Genomic DNA, 14,341 nt, shown 5'->3' with positions numbered 1-14,341 from the left:
AAACAGGTGGCTTACTTTAGCACAGGGAACCACCAAGGAAATCAGTAGGTAATTTTTATTTGTATTTTAACTAAATAGAAATAGATCAAAAATGTGTTTATTTATTTATTTAAAAACAAGGGAATACTAATTACGCTATTATCTCATTTGCACATTTGACCCGTGTGATTTTTAAATACCTACTGATCAAATGGAAGCACATTACTACATACGTGTTTCTGTCAAGGGAGATCAAGCCATCACAGCTTTTATAACTTTAGAACTTACTGACACAAGCGTACATCCAACTAACACCGTAAAAAACATGTATTAAAGATCAGCTGTTTGTTGCCAGCCTCCCACATTTCTGTGCTATAACCGGTTCACGTGAGTCACCTTTAATTGGCCTCGTAATGATTCCTAACGGCCCTGCTAACGCCACAAAAATGTGAACGTGTAGTTCCACACAAACAAACGGTATACCATAAAAGTTAATCATTTACCCCTTAAGGGTGTGGGGGTGAGGCCACGGCAAGTCACGACAACGATGAAGATGTGTGATTGTGAATTTGGAAGCACAAAAGTTTGTTTCAGTGTGTTTGTGTTAGCACCTCCTTCTGGTGCAGGGTCAAAGGCCTCCAGTCCCACTGCACCCCTGAGCTAGCAGAGGATTAGCAAGATTACCCCAGAGCTGCCATGTCAGTCAGAGTTTCGCCAGAGACCACCCTGCCCCCTTCATCTAAGCCCCTTATCTCATCTCTCAGACACTGCTATATATGATATGCGTGTGGTGTGCGGCTAAGTGTGTGTGTGTTTTCTAATCCTAATAGTTGCACTTCCACAGGACACGGGCACAAGATAACCTGTTTGGGAAACTGTGTGCACCAAAGGGTTTGGTTGGAGCTATGCACTTGTGGTTTGCCCTTTCCACTTTGTGTACAGATCATGTTTATCTTTGCTCTGTGTACTTGTACTTCTGAGTGGAAGTTGAACTGTTGAGTTCAAGTATCGAAGCATCAGCAGTAAAGTTAAAGTCCAAAAAACGTGTTCATTTGACGTGCAAATGAAAGAAGGTAATGCCGTTTTCATGTAGATGTGTCACTGAGACATTTTCCACATCCAGAGCTCGCAAAATGGGAAAATTATCTAAGTATAACAATGAACAAACTACTACACTGCTGTTTTGAAAGAGATACAATGTGTTTATCTAACTTGGCTGAAGCCAAAGTTCTACTGACAAATTCAGTCTGTTTTTGCCAAGTGTAAACACACTGGAACACTCATATGGATGAGCGTCAGATAAACAGAATAAAAAGGGGATAAATTAGTTTTCTCATGTAATGTTCCCTGTCACAAATTGGCTCAAGGAGAGTGAGAAGCAGGAGTTCACAGATGAAATGTACTTATAAAAAAGTGGAATTTATTAAAACATCAAATGTCAGTGGATGTGTGTCGTATGTGCTGTTGGGTTGTTGGAGGTACAAACACACAAGAAGGCCGATGCCAGGTGGATGGCAGAGAGAGGCCAGGGGCACGTTCAAACCTGAACACGGTGCACAGTGTTTTGTTTTGTTCCATTTTTTGGGGGATGAATGAAATGCTTCCTTGAAAGGATGTGTGCCGTCACCGGTGGGCTTGGAAGCATGTGCGCTCTTATTTTGTGGGTGTGCAAGAAAAGTTGTCCTATCACCCAGCAATGCCTACATAAATCACACCACTCTGGTTAAATAAAATAATAATAATGTTTTGAATGCAAAAGGGTTGACTTTAATAGGCTGGGAGACCCAGGTGTGCTACTTAAGCTCACGAACCTTTTATATTAGTCTCCAATCTATAAGCTAGGATCATAGGGGCACTGCAGTCCATACCAGATCAAGTATTGTTATTTATGCAGGTGACAAAAGTTTGAATTAGTCCAAAAATTAACAGAAATTTCAGAAGTCATAGAATTTCACCTTGTGTAATGCAGCCGCTTAGAGTTGACTTGAGTTGACTTGAGCCACATTTCAAGCCGCTGGAACAAATACTTAGCAGATTTAGTATATATCCTGTTTAGTATTTTATTTGATATTAATGTGATGTTAAGAGAGGATCTCTTATGTGCTCTTTTACAAACTCTAGCCACTTTGTTTTAGGATGTTTATGTATAAATGAATGTAGGCTGTACGTGTATTTATAAGTATGAAGGACCCGTGGGAGAAAAGCCAAGACTGAAGCTTGTGCCAAAGAGCCAAAGAAAAAAGGAAAGAAAGATCAGCATTAATATATAATGTATCAAGGCACTAGCTGCTCAAGAACACCCATATGTTTTAATATGATCAATACTACAGCATCTGTATAGATGTGTAGTCAGCTCGCTGGTAATTTGACTGAAAGAGCTATAAAGATAAGCTATTATCACATTGATCATTTATTTGCTTGTGATTGAGAAACACTGTAGAGCAGTTTTCAAAGAAGGCATAAGCCCTATTGTTAGCTTTTTCTAAGGCCTCCTTTTTGTCTCCATGCTGGGGGGACTGACAGACTTCAAAGTGGTGCACAGTTTTGGGAGGATGAAACCTAGAGTTAGAACAAAAGACACCTGAGGGAGGATACACACAGACGCACACAAATACACACACGCACACGAGCACAGAAGGTGCCCAAGCACGTTTTTGTTGTTGTTGTTTTTTTCCGATTTCTATAAAAGTGTGTGTTAATTTGTTCCATCTGTCATCCTTCACAATAAACAATATCCAGCAGACACACACACACACGCGCACTCTGCACTCTGTGTCACTTCACAAGGGCCGATGAAAAGCAAAGTGGACACACTAAAGGGAGCGCTTGACTTGTTCTACACATCCTGGACTGTGTTAACAGACTTCTATTCTGCAGCCTAAACAGATGACATAAACAGCACCCAGCTCATACATGAAAGCCAGACAGTCAAATAAAGACCTGTGTCTCAGCACACACACTCCTACTCCAATCATGGGATTCAGTGTGTGTGTTAACCACTAAAATGTGTACTCTTGTTATAAACAAATGCAACTTTATCTTCCTTTTGTGTATTTGGGTTGCCAGTCTGCAATTATAATGCAATTAAGAAGCAGAAAGTTCAAATATAGAATCGTTTAACGTCGTGACTGTTCGCATTAGTGAAGAGTGCTGTTACTTTAGTGCCAGGTGAAAAAAGAACCCTAAAGCTGAGTCTTATTAAACATCTGCCTGCACAATAGAACTTCAATGGCACTGCTTTATCCTGTGCTCGCTTACCACCTTGTCCTGTCAACGTCTTTTCAGAAACCTCTTTTCACCATCCTCGCAGTTGTGTGAAGAAAGAGGGAAGCAGGTGGAGATGTAAACCATCTGTGCTCTTGCGTGCGTGTTCACTTGTGCATCCTGTGTGCCGTCTATGGTGATATCTAATGTGTACATATAGACAAATACAAACATAAACATAAACACATGGCATTGCACGAGAGTCTCTACTGGAGCAACCTGCAGATGTCAGAGATCTGAGCCAATTAGAGGGTAAAGTCGACTGATGGATGATCTCATCCGGCACTCTGTCCTAGAAAAGGCAAATAACAGCGGGGATGACCGAGATCCTACACACGCAAAGCCTTCAATCTAATGACAGGGTTATTAGGTAAGCTGAGAGGCCGATCAAGACACTTCTCTGACTCCATTAGTCTTCCTTCAAGGTCTTCGACTCTAGCTAAGGCCATTTAAAAAGTCTATAAATTGTCTGGAGCCGTGCTACAGACCATCTTATCTTCTCTTAAGGAAAAGCCACCGTAGCCTGAGCGGATTTCCTCACTTGATCCTGTAGAAAAAGTCTTATCCCATACTGATGTCCTCCTGGACATGGAAACAGCCTTGTGACAGGTTGGAAAGCTCAGGAAGGCTTAGATGTTCTGGCCCTGCCAAGTCCTGCACAAGCTAAAAATCCCATTATACTTTTAGCTTTTTTAATATTGGTCAGTGTGGCTATAATAACAGCAAAAAGATGCAGACTCATTTATGCTTTTTGCAATTTTTGGAGAGTATATATAGAGTTAGCGGTGTATCTGGATGCAGTCGCTGTCTAATTTCTCCTCTTAGACAAATAAAATACTAAAACATACATGGTGTATTTGTTCTGACCTCCCTTTCACCCACAGCCTTTTGTTTCACTGGTTTCTCCCAGTGGCACAAAAGGTAGAGTATTCAATATAAGAAACGAGTCATCAACAATGAACTCACAAAGAAAAGGGTACTGAGAATATTTGAGTTCCTCTGGCAGCTGTTTCGCATGTATCCAAAAAGGCTGTGAATTCCTGACATCATCTGTGTTATTTGATGTTTTTTTTCTTTAATTTTCATTTTTCGGCAATATCCAGACAGTTACCAGTTCATTATCAAGTTTGCAGTATCTGTTATGATACAGTTTTAGCACCTCACTTTCAGATTTATTTTAAATAATATCAGATACATTTGCTTTCGCCTAACAGCTCGACATATTTTTGCTTCATGTTCATAAAAGTTAGAAATCCAAGCTGAGCTCAGGTTCTAACAGCGACTGAGAAAATGACTGTCATAGCCTGGAAAAGCCCACACAAACTATCCATCAGATAGTGTGTTCCAAAGTCTCTTAATGGTATATAAAGTGTGTTATTGACAGGCCTTGTATGTGTAACTAAAGAGGTAAATTTCAAAATAGGGCTCACAGCACCTGAGTAAGTGAAAGGCTTGCTTTAGGTTATGATCTCTTACTGTCAGCTTTCTACTTGAGCCACATTAGCTGTGATCACCCATGATTCATCCATCAAGACTGAATTCTACCAGTCTTGGTTGGCATTTTCTTTTTAGTTCTTTTTTTAAAACCTTTATTTTCTTGTTTTAATTTTTGTTTTTATTACCACGCTTTTAAACATAAACCCCAGACAGTTCCAGACAATAAGGTTCTCACTTGATTATTTTAAACAAGGTGTAGGGACAGTACAGCGGTGCAGTGTTTGTCACATTTACCTTTATGTACGTAAGCATAACAGGCTCAATCATTTAATGTCCAAAGTGACTGGAACTGAGGTTAACATTTGCAGCTTCATAATGTCAAGGCTTAGGACAGCAGCGAAAACAACTTTTCAGCTGTATTATTTTTCCATCTTTGTGAGCAAAACAGGTTTGATTAAAAACAAAAACACAATTTTTTTGACAGTAATTGATGTTCCAGTGAGGACTGAATCAGGTGACCCTGAGCCATCTCTTAGGTATGCTGGGGGACTTCCCATGAAGCACTTCTTCTCCACTCCCATCTTTTAACTCCCCATGTGTTTATGCAACACTCCAGTATGTCATTACATTTTTGTCATTTTTGCCTCTCTTTCACAGTTTGTGATTTATCCTCTTTTCCTATGTTCTCTCTTTTGTTTGTGTGTGTTGTCCCTGACCTCGCAACCGTAACAGCAGATGGCTGCCCCTCCCTCTTCCTGTTTAAAGGGAGTTCTTCATTTGCACTGTTTCCAAGTGATTGCTAAAGGAGGAAAGTCTGAACTTGGGGGATTTTTTTTAATCTACTATTGTAGGCTTTTACCATATGATCCCCGTATAAATACAGGTGAATTGAATTGAAATGTTGTGAATCAAATGTTTAGATATTTAGAAAAATATATCCATCTCTTCATTTCTTAATTAATATCATGGTACAATATTTTGTGTAAGAAGTGTGAGCTTTAATGTCTAACATTAGAAGAAGATTTCTAAACTAGACTTCTAAACAAAAGTTCTTATTTGCAGGAGACTGATATGGCGTATGATAAACTGAATGTTTACTAGTTAACAAGCTGGCTTATCGGCTGACTACCTTTGATATCTGAGTTTAAATAAAATGTAATTTATCTTGTTTAGGAATGCTTTCATTCAGAAATCTTATCATATTTTCACCTGCTGCTTCAGAGTGACTGTACTTGCATAACTTTAAAGAAAACAAAAAGTGACACATGGCAAGGAGAGACTGTGGAATGTGCATGGCTCTGAAGTAAATCCCTGAGACATTCATGCTGAGTATATTTGACCCTGATGACTGCTTTATCATAATGTACACAGATAAAAAAAAAACTTCAAAAGATAACACGACCTTGCTATTTAACCACTTCCATAAACAGAACCTGCCAGCCAGAGAGCACAACTGACTGGTAGCATTCCAAAGGTTGCAGTGAACGCTCATTGGCAATCGTGGCAACTAGATACCCTCAAGTCTAAGGTTTGCAGTGTCCCTTAGGGAGTATATCCTGGATGGAAATGTAGCCCATTATCTGAGCAGAGAACAGGTGCTTTCAACAAAGAAGCCTGCATCATTACAGTCCTGTGGGAAATTAGGGAAAATATCAAGGTCTAGGAATTTACGATGTGGCCTTTTGAAAGCAAAGCAGATCAGATGCCAGGGTTGTGAGTCAAAGTGGTGAAGCCAGTTATAAATAAGGGAGGAAAAACAAGGGAGGCTTTCTGTAAATTAAACTGGAAGTTCAGAGAGTTTTCTTAACCTGCACATCTCAGGTTCATGCATGTGAGTTATACTCAAAAACTTATGTTGATTCTGCCATTTATGCTCTGTGATGAATTGTGTTTATTACCGTACTGAATAAACTTCATATGATAATGGAAAATGTGCAATTTTATTCTTTTTTAACTCAACATCCAAATTTTATTGATAAATAATATGTTATACTTGAGTTTTCATTAATCTCTCTAAATCATATGCACTTTTTAAAATTTTACTTCAAAGCACAGATTCCATAAAACTGAACATACTGTCACACAGCTTCATAAGTCGTTTATTTTATTTCAGTGACTTCATTTTTTTATCTTTATTCTCAGCCAGTGTTTATTTTCCAATAAGGAAACATGGCATGTCAGCAGCGCTCTGAGGTCACAAGAAATTCAGGCTGGGGCCAAGACAAATTTCTCACTGAAGCTCTGTCTGGGTGGAGGTCCTCTAAAGACGCATTATGCTCAGCACCACATGTCCTTCCCTGTGCTTTTGTTTCAACATTCCAGTCATGCTTCATCTTTAGATCTTCTTTTATCTCCCTCATCATTTTCCGATTAGGACTTCATATGGATCACACTTCGCATTTGTGGAGCATCTCTAAGAACTACTGTACCCAAAGCTTCCTCTTGCGGCCTCATGCCACCCGTGGTGCTGACTAAGTTCTGGTTTCCAACTGCAAGCTCATCAGAGCCTTCATCGAGGGCCTTGGCTCCTGTCAGACTGGACAGGTTCGCTTTGATCTGAGCTAAGATGACAAAGCTGTGTGGCTCCAGGGCTAAGCATTTGCAGTACTAAGCTATACATTTTGGGGTATTCAAAAACATCTTCCCCTCATAAAATTGATCGGATTTCAAATAATAGCTGTGCAAGAAAATTATACAAGTATGTCGGATTTAACCACTGAAGCAATGTGCATAAGTAAAATAATATCCCACAATCAATGAAAATCAATCACTGTCAAAAATGTTGCTTAAAATGTTTGTTTTTTTTTAAAATACCCTCTTGGATCCGTCTAGTTTCATAAAGTAAAGTTTAGCGTGCATGCAATCAGTCCATTGAAAACGTAACTCAGACATTCCCAGGGAAAGAATTAAATGCTACTTTTCTCTGAAATGCTGTGATTAGAGATGTACAAAGTAAATTTCGAATCTTCCAGTTGAACTTTTTATCCAGTCACGGATGTCTCTGTGGAGAGCCAGCTGAAATGAAGTAAAGCTTGTCTGTGGGCAAGCAGTCAACCCCCTGAGGAAGAGACAAGACAAACATGATAAGAGGCTGTCGGTAAAATTACAGACTTGAGGCAGCCCTTAATGGAGTTCAGCTCAGGGTTGAGAGAAATAAGGTCAGTCTGTCACCTAAGCTCTTCACCATGGATGATGCTTTCTACATTCCTGAAATCTCAGCAGGACAAAGAGGTTGGTTTTTACATTAGGTTCAGTCTTTTGAAAACAAACCCGGGGAAAAAAGACAAACACGCAACCTTGATTCTGTTCAGCCATATGTCCGTAAAAACATTAATTTGAATAATATACCGATCCCGTCTTAACAAAGCATGGAGGAGTAGTGTGAGGCCAATACAAATACGGCATTAACAATCATGAACTCTCTCAGCGAGGCTAACCGCGCTCATTAGCATTGAATAAACACACCAGTGCCCTACAAATCTGTGCAGTGTATGTATATTTCATTGGGTTTTGACAGTCCGTTGAAAATTCAACCTCTTCCAGATTTACTGTACATACTAACTACAGTACGAAGTGTGGACAAACACCAAAAACATCTTTATTATAATATCTTTGTTAGATTGAGGTTTTTGAGCGGTTTTGTCAAATATATACTCCAAACGTCCGACACTTCAACTCAGCTTCATGCTCTGCAAAAGAACACGAAATTTGTTTGCTCGCTGTACATTTTACTTTTCCCATGCTTTATGAGCAATCAGCTGTAATATCCCGACTGTAAATCTCTCTATCACTAGTGGCTGCCAGCACAGGGAGGAGTTGGCTTGTCCCTCAGGTTGCTCGTCTTGCATCATAAATCCTGAACCATCTGAGCTCAATCTGTCTTTCAGATCCATAAAATGCCAAGGCTGCCTCAAGGCCTTGGTTTCTGTGTGTTGGTCTCATATCAAAAGTCTTCTGTGTCTGTGTGGGCGCGCGTATGTGAGTGATCTGCTGGGATAAATCTTTGTGTAAACGATGAACCAGCTCCACCTGCAACAATATCCAAGTGTGGCGTTACAGCTGCAGTCTCTCTCATAATAATGAGTAGGAAAATGCTCAAATTCTCTAAAACAGATCACTCTGTTAACGTTAAAATTTTGATTTATGACCTGTTCATATCTAAGCTGATAACAAGCTGCACACATAAACTTCACATGCCCCTCTGAAACTTTTCCTAACTTGCATTTTAAACATCTACTGCACATCTGAACCTGGACTGCTGATTTACACACATGTAATAAGAAAATATAATAAGGGAGGGTAACAGTGGCCTCATGTTTCAGTTTACAGGCCTATAATGTGACATCTGCTCCTAAAACACCAGCATCACACAGGTACAGTAGTACAGCAGTACCACCTCACCCATGATTTCCAGTTCAGCTTTATCCATTTCTAGAGGTATACAATCCTGTTTACAACCCTTCATTTCTTTATATTTTGCATAGTTTGCAAAAGCAATATTTGAAACCTTTATTCTTCAACACAGCCTGAGCTGTCTTAAGCAGCTTTCTTGTAATTTCTTTAAGTCGTCTTTAGGATTTGAAGTCCAGGCTTCTTGAAAGACATTCAAAGCTCTTCTCTGGATGTTTGCTGCTTTTTGGTTTGCTCTCCGGAGGAACCAATCCATGACTAACAATGCTCCATTGTGTGTTTTTCTGTCCTGCACCCAGTCACCCTTTCACTGAGACCATTTTTGATAAGGCTTCATTGAACAGTAGACTGATCAAATGAAAGGCCAGATTCATCTCTCAGGGCCTGTGTCAGGTTTTTGCTGGATTTTTTTTCTCTCACTTTCCAATGCTGTTCATCTGCTGTGGATAGATTTTTAGGCCTGACACTTCTTCTTTCATCCTCCACTTGTTCAGTATCCTCAATTTTTTTAAAGGACACGCTGCACAGCATGTGTCCTTAGCTATTGACGAATCTTTTCTGCTTGTCAAAATGTTTTATCTTTAGCACTTTTCAAAGATTCAGCTAAAGAATTGGAACAAAATGTGTGTGTGTGTGTGTGTGTGTGTGTGTGTGTGTGTGCCAAAAGGTGCAGTTTAAAATTGTTTCTTTGTGAATTTGTCTGTTTTAAATTGACGCAACACTGGTTCATCCCTTCAGCTGAATTATGCTAAAATGACTGATGGGAGCCTAACTGCATTTTTTCATATTTAATAGTGTGTTTGTGTAAATTTCATTTTCTGTAGTTCACAAGAACACCATAGTGAGTTAAACTGATTTCCTAATTCATTATTCTGAGCAGTATTTAGTGTCCATGTACAACTTAGTTATTTTTCAACAAGGTGCGATAATTATTATAATAAAATGTCATTTATTTGAGAGAGCCTCACAGTTTCCTTTTACCTCTCTGTCTCTCATCACCTCGCATCATTTTTAATCGTTTTGTAAGCGTTCAGGGTGAAACATAGCACTGCCACGATGTTCGTAAATAGCTTGGTGTCAAAGTAAAGAGCCTCTGTGAAGTTTAATAAATAGTCTGGTGAGGCTGTTTGTTCGGAAGTGCGGATTTATTTGAGGAGGAGCCGTCAAGAACGTCAAGCTAAGGCTTAATTCATTAGGATTTACAAGTGGCTTGCAGAACTATTACTCAAGACCAGTTTTTAAAAAATGACCAGAAGGTTGGACTCTTTGGAAACATAGAAAAATGTTAAAATGAGGGATGACTCAAGACTTTTGCACAGTATTGTATTTAAAAAGTTCCACATATCAAACCCCTAAACAGAAAAGACAGACCAACATTTAGTGCATATTCAGGCTCTCTTTCAAGCAAAACCCAGCTTGCATTTCGTGTGCTTGCATGTATATACATGCAGACTCCAATCACAAATACATTCACAATACACCGCAGCTGCAACTCACCACACCCGAGCACAGTTATTGAGTTGGTATTAAAAAAAGTTGACCAAGTGTACCATGCCAAAAACTTCCTGTAAAACACATCACTGAGCTTGCCACAGGCAAAGACCTGTCACTCTGATGAACCACTACTTGTTTAAATGATAAAAGATGGTTTAAGTCCTTTTATATAATATTAGGTTGTTATAACTGGCAATTGGTTATGAAACTTACGCAATGATCAGTTTAGTAAAACAAAACGATAAGAAGGTAATGACTTAACAATTTTACAACTGCCAGGTGGCTTTAAATATTTTCTTTAAGAACAACTTTCTGTTGTAGCCAAGATTTATTTTTATGTTAACTCACTCTTTTACATCTTTAATTGTTGTCGGTCTTCTATGTTTAACTTCTCATTTCTCATTTTTTTTGTATCAAAGTGGAAATGCAATTCTCTGGAGAGGTTTTCTGCACAGATGAAAACCTCGAGTGCAACAGTTTTCATTAGCACGCATGTGACTGTTTATTTCCAACCGAGATGATGAAAAATTGTATGCTTTTAGCTCATTTGCTGCTCTCGGGTTTAATTTTCCTCGATACGGCGCGGGTTCCATGCTAGAAGATCTAGGTGATGTGCTGTGAAAGATAACACCTTTGTAGCTGATATGATAGCGCCATCTTCTTAGTCCGCACCTTACTGTATAAATAGAACCATGTGTTTTTCTGCTAAAGTGCCACAGTTATCTTCTGCTTTGTCCAGAGCAAAATAAAATAAAAAGTATTTTTATGTTTTCCCATATGTTGCATGTCCAACACACCATCAGTGTTTAACGCTCTGCTTGTTTCTCTCGACTCGAGGCCCACTGGCTAGCAGACCTGCATTTAGTGTGTCTGAAAGGTGTTTGTGATAACCATCATTTTCTGTCATTTGCATGTTAAAACAACCCCTGTAGTTTAGACCCGTAATGCCTTTTCACCCTCAGATGTCACAGTGTTTTCATTAGGCCTGGCACTTGGCTTGCTGAGGCTCATTATGGCCCAAGGTAACCCTTTAAAGACACACCACAAAGTCAGGCCTCAGCTCTCCAGCTTACCTGAAAAGCTGACGTTAATGCCTGTGCAGAACTTTTTGTTTCCACACCTCAGAGGCAAGAACTAAAGTATATTAACTCCAAAGAATGGCCTTTAAAAGTAATTTGACACAGATCTGTATATTGGTTATCAACAGGGTCATAATGATTAACTCTTCTTGTTTAAAAGGGGGTCCACTGGCCACTAACCCTATCTGTTGCCTTGCCCACACTTCCTTGATGAATATATTAGTTCTCTTTAATGAAAGACCAAAGGCTTGTAGCACCCCACTCCTCACGCCTGGACTAATTGATGTGGGTAATATGATGCTAACTGTCTAAAGATAAAAACACAAGCGTGATGATCCCACCAATCTTGCCTTTGTTGACTGGGCAGCTTTTAACCTGATCTCATAACGTGCCATTAAAGCTTTCCAAAGGCCCTACCTTTGTTTGTTTTGAACAAAGCAAATACATGCCACCAGTTCATTTCCAGCAAGACCTAACACCTCCACTGGCTGCATGCGAAGGTCCTGTTGCTTTGCAGGAGTGACTATGATACCACGCCTTAGTGAACGAACCACAAGGCATCCGTCTTATCGGGTCACTGTCGAAGTGCAGAGGACACATCAGTAGCAGCAGTGGGTCATCAGGTGGACAGGTCATGACCTGAGAGACGGCTTCATTATACAAACTGGGAGCCAGTTACTCCCCAACTGCCAAGCGAAAGGAGCATTAGAGTGAGAGGAAGAACACTCCGTCATCTCGTTCAGTGGCACGAACAGCAGGATACCAGATGAAGGGTTCATTTTTTTCTTCCCGTTGTGCCATAATGTGAAATATGCTGCAAAAATACTGTAAACCCAGGAGATCTTTAATAGCTTTCTTTAACATTGAAATGCACCACACAGTTCCCATGTGGTTTAAGTTTATGTTCACCCTTCCTGTTTCTCTGAAAAAGGGCATACTGTTCATTGTGCAGGGATTACCGGTGAAAGAGTTTCTGAAACAGGCTTAGCGGATGTGAGGAATCATCCACGCTGATTTAGAAGTGTCCAGAGACTCTAGAGCAGTACGTTTTGGGGGTTGGGGGCTCTAGAGTTAAGAAGACCCCTGGAGATACTTTTAGGAATCCTCGCTTCTTTAGGGGGGCAGGGTAGGTGTCTGAACTGGAACTGGCCAGTTCATCTGAGTGCGGACTAATGAAAACAAATGATCTGACAAGGTCAGAAGGTTGAGATCAAGGCTGAAGGTTCCCCCGCCCTTCTCAATTTCCAACATGTGAGATTAATGAGGGCAGAAAACAGCTATTTCTCTGTATCATTTACTCCCCGAGGCCTCTGAACCTTATGGCAGCAGCGTGTACCCCACCTGTTGGCCCATTAAGGCATATGACACTAAGCCAGAGGGCGTCACTCCTAGTCAGAGGTTTTAACTGCTTTGTGCTGTGAACTGACATGCAGGGACATATTTTGTTATGATAGCTCTATCCATAGGCTTCCTATAGCTTAATTTATAAGTACTCTCTTTGCATTAAGAAGAAAAGAAAAACGCAAAATGATGTGTTGTAGGTTGTAGTCACAATTGTTAGCAGTGTTTCCCTTGAATAAAGGTTTGCACAGTGTTTTCAGGCAATAAATAAAAGAGCAGCAATGACACTGTGACTAATAAATATGCATTTTAGATTTGCAAGTTTTGGATTTATGTGATAAACTCAGCTGACGAGCGTGCCCAAAAGACAAATCCAGCTAGTCCAAACATTTGAGCTCACACGTAATTTTTGTTTGAATGTGGGAACATACCAGACGTTATGATGCTAACACTGTTATTTCACACTGCAGCTGTGAAATTTTTAAGTGGTTTATAAAGCAAGACTGCTCCCTTCTGGACAGTTACCCTAAAAGCAGCAAAGAGCCCATAACACAGATGCAACAAAGCCTATGCCCTTACTTTTAACTTTCACAAAGGAGACAAATAAAAAGACCCTTTCATAGTTGATATTTTCAGTTCTGCACTCGAACCAGTTATAGGACAGAAAATATATTTCAATATTCAAATATGTCTGTTATTCTTAGTGTCATTAAAAATTACATTATGAGCACAAGAACTTCAGTCAAAGTTTCGTATTTTTCACGTAATAATTAACTTTTTCCCCTTAATATTATAACTTAATACTACATGTGCCATGTAGTTACATTGCACTGGCAAACAAATGACACTAGATGGGGATGTTGTGCAAATGCAACAAAAGGGTGAATTGGCAATGCATTGGCACATAATGGACATTAGATGGGGTTGTGGCCAAGGCTGACTTACAGTAATTGAGCTATTAGTGGAGGTTTGAGTGCAGGTTTCCTTATTGAAACTCCTGTAGCAGCTTATTTTGCCATAAGGGTAAAAATGAAAATACAAATGAATAGTAAAATTTTCTCAATCAATCTACCAATCAATCAGTAATTAACTGGGATTTCCTTCACGCTTTCAGTGGACCAGTATAGGCAACCACTGATATCTACAGAAACACACACACACACACACACACACACACACACACACACAAGAGACATAAATACAAAAATGCAAAAATGAATACACGTTTGATCCGTTTAAGCCTAATAGCTCACAGGAACCGGCAAGAATAGAGTCTTTATTCAAGAGTCAGCCATAGATACACTACATTTCCCACACTGCATTGCTGCGCAGCCGCT

Source organism: Neolamprologus multifasciatus, chromosome 4 (assembly GCF_963576455.1).
Source record: "Neolamprologus multifasciatus chromosome 4, fNeoMul1.2, whole genome shotgun sequence".
NCBI classification, from domain to species: domain Eukaryota; kingdom Metazoa; phylum Chordata; class Actinopteri; order Cichliformes; family Cichlidae; genus Neolamprologus; species Neolamprologus multifasciatus.
This window is presented reverse-complemented; position numbering follows the sequence as displayed.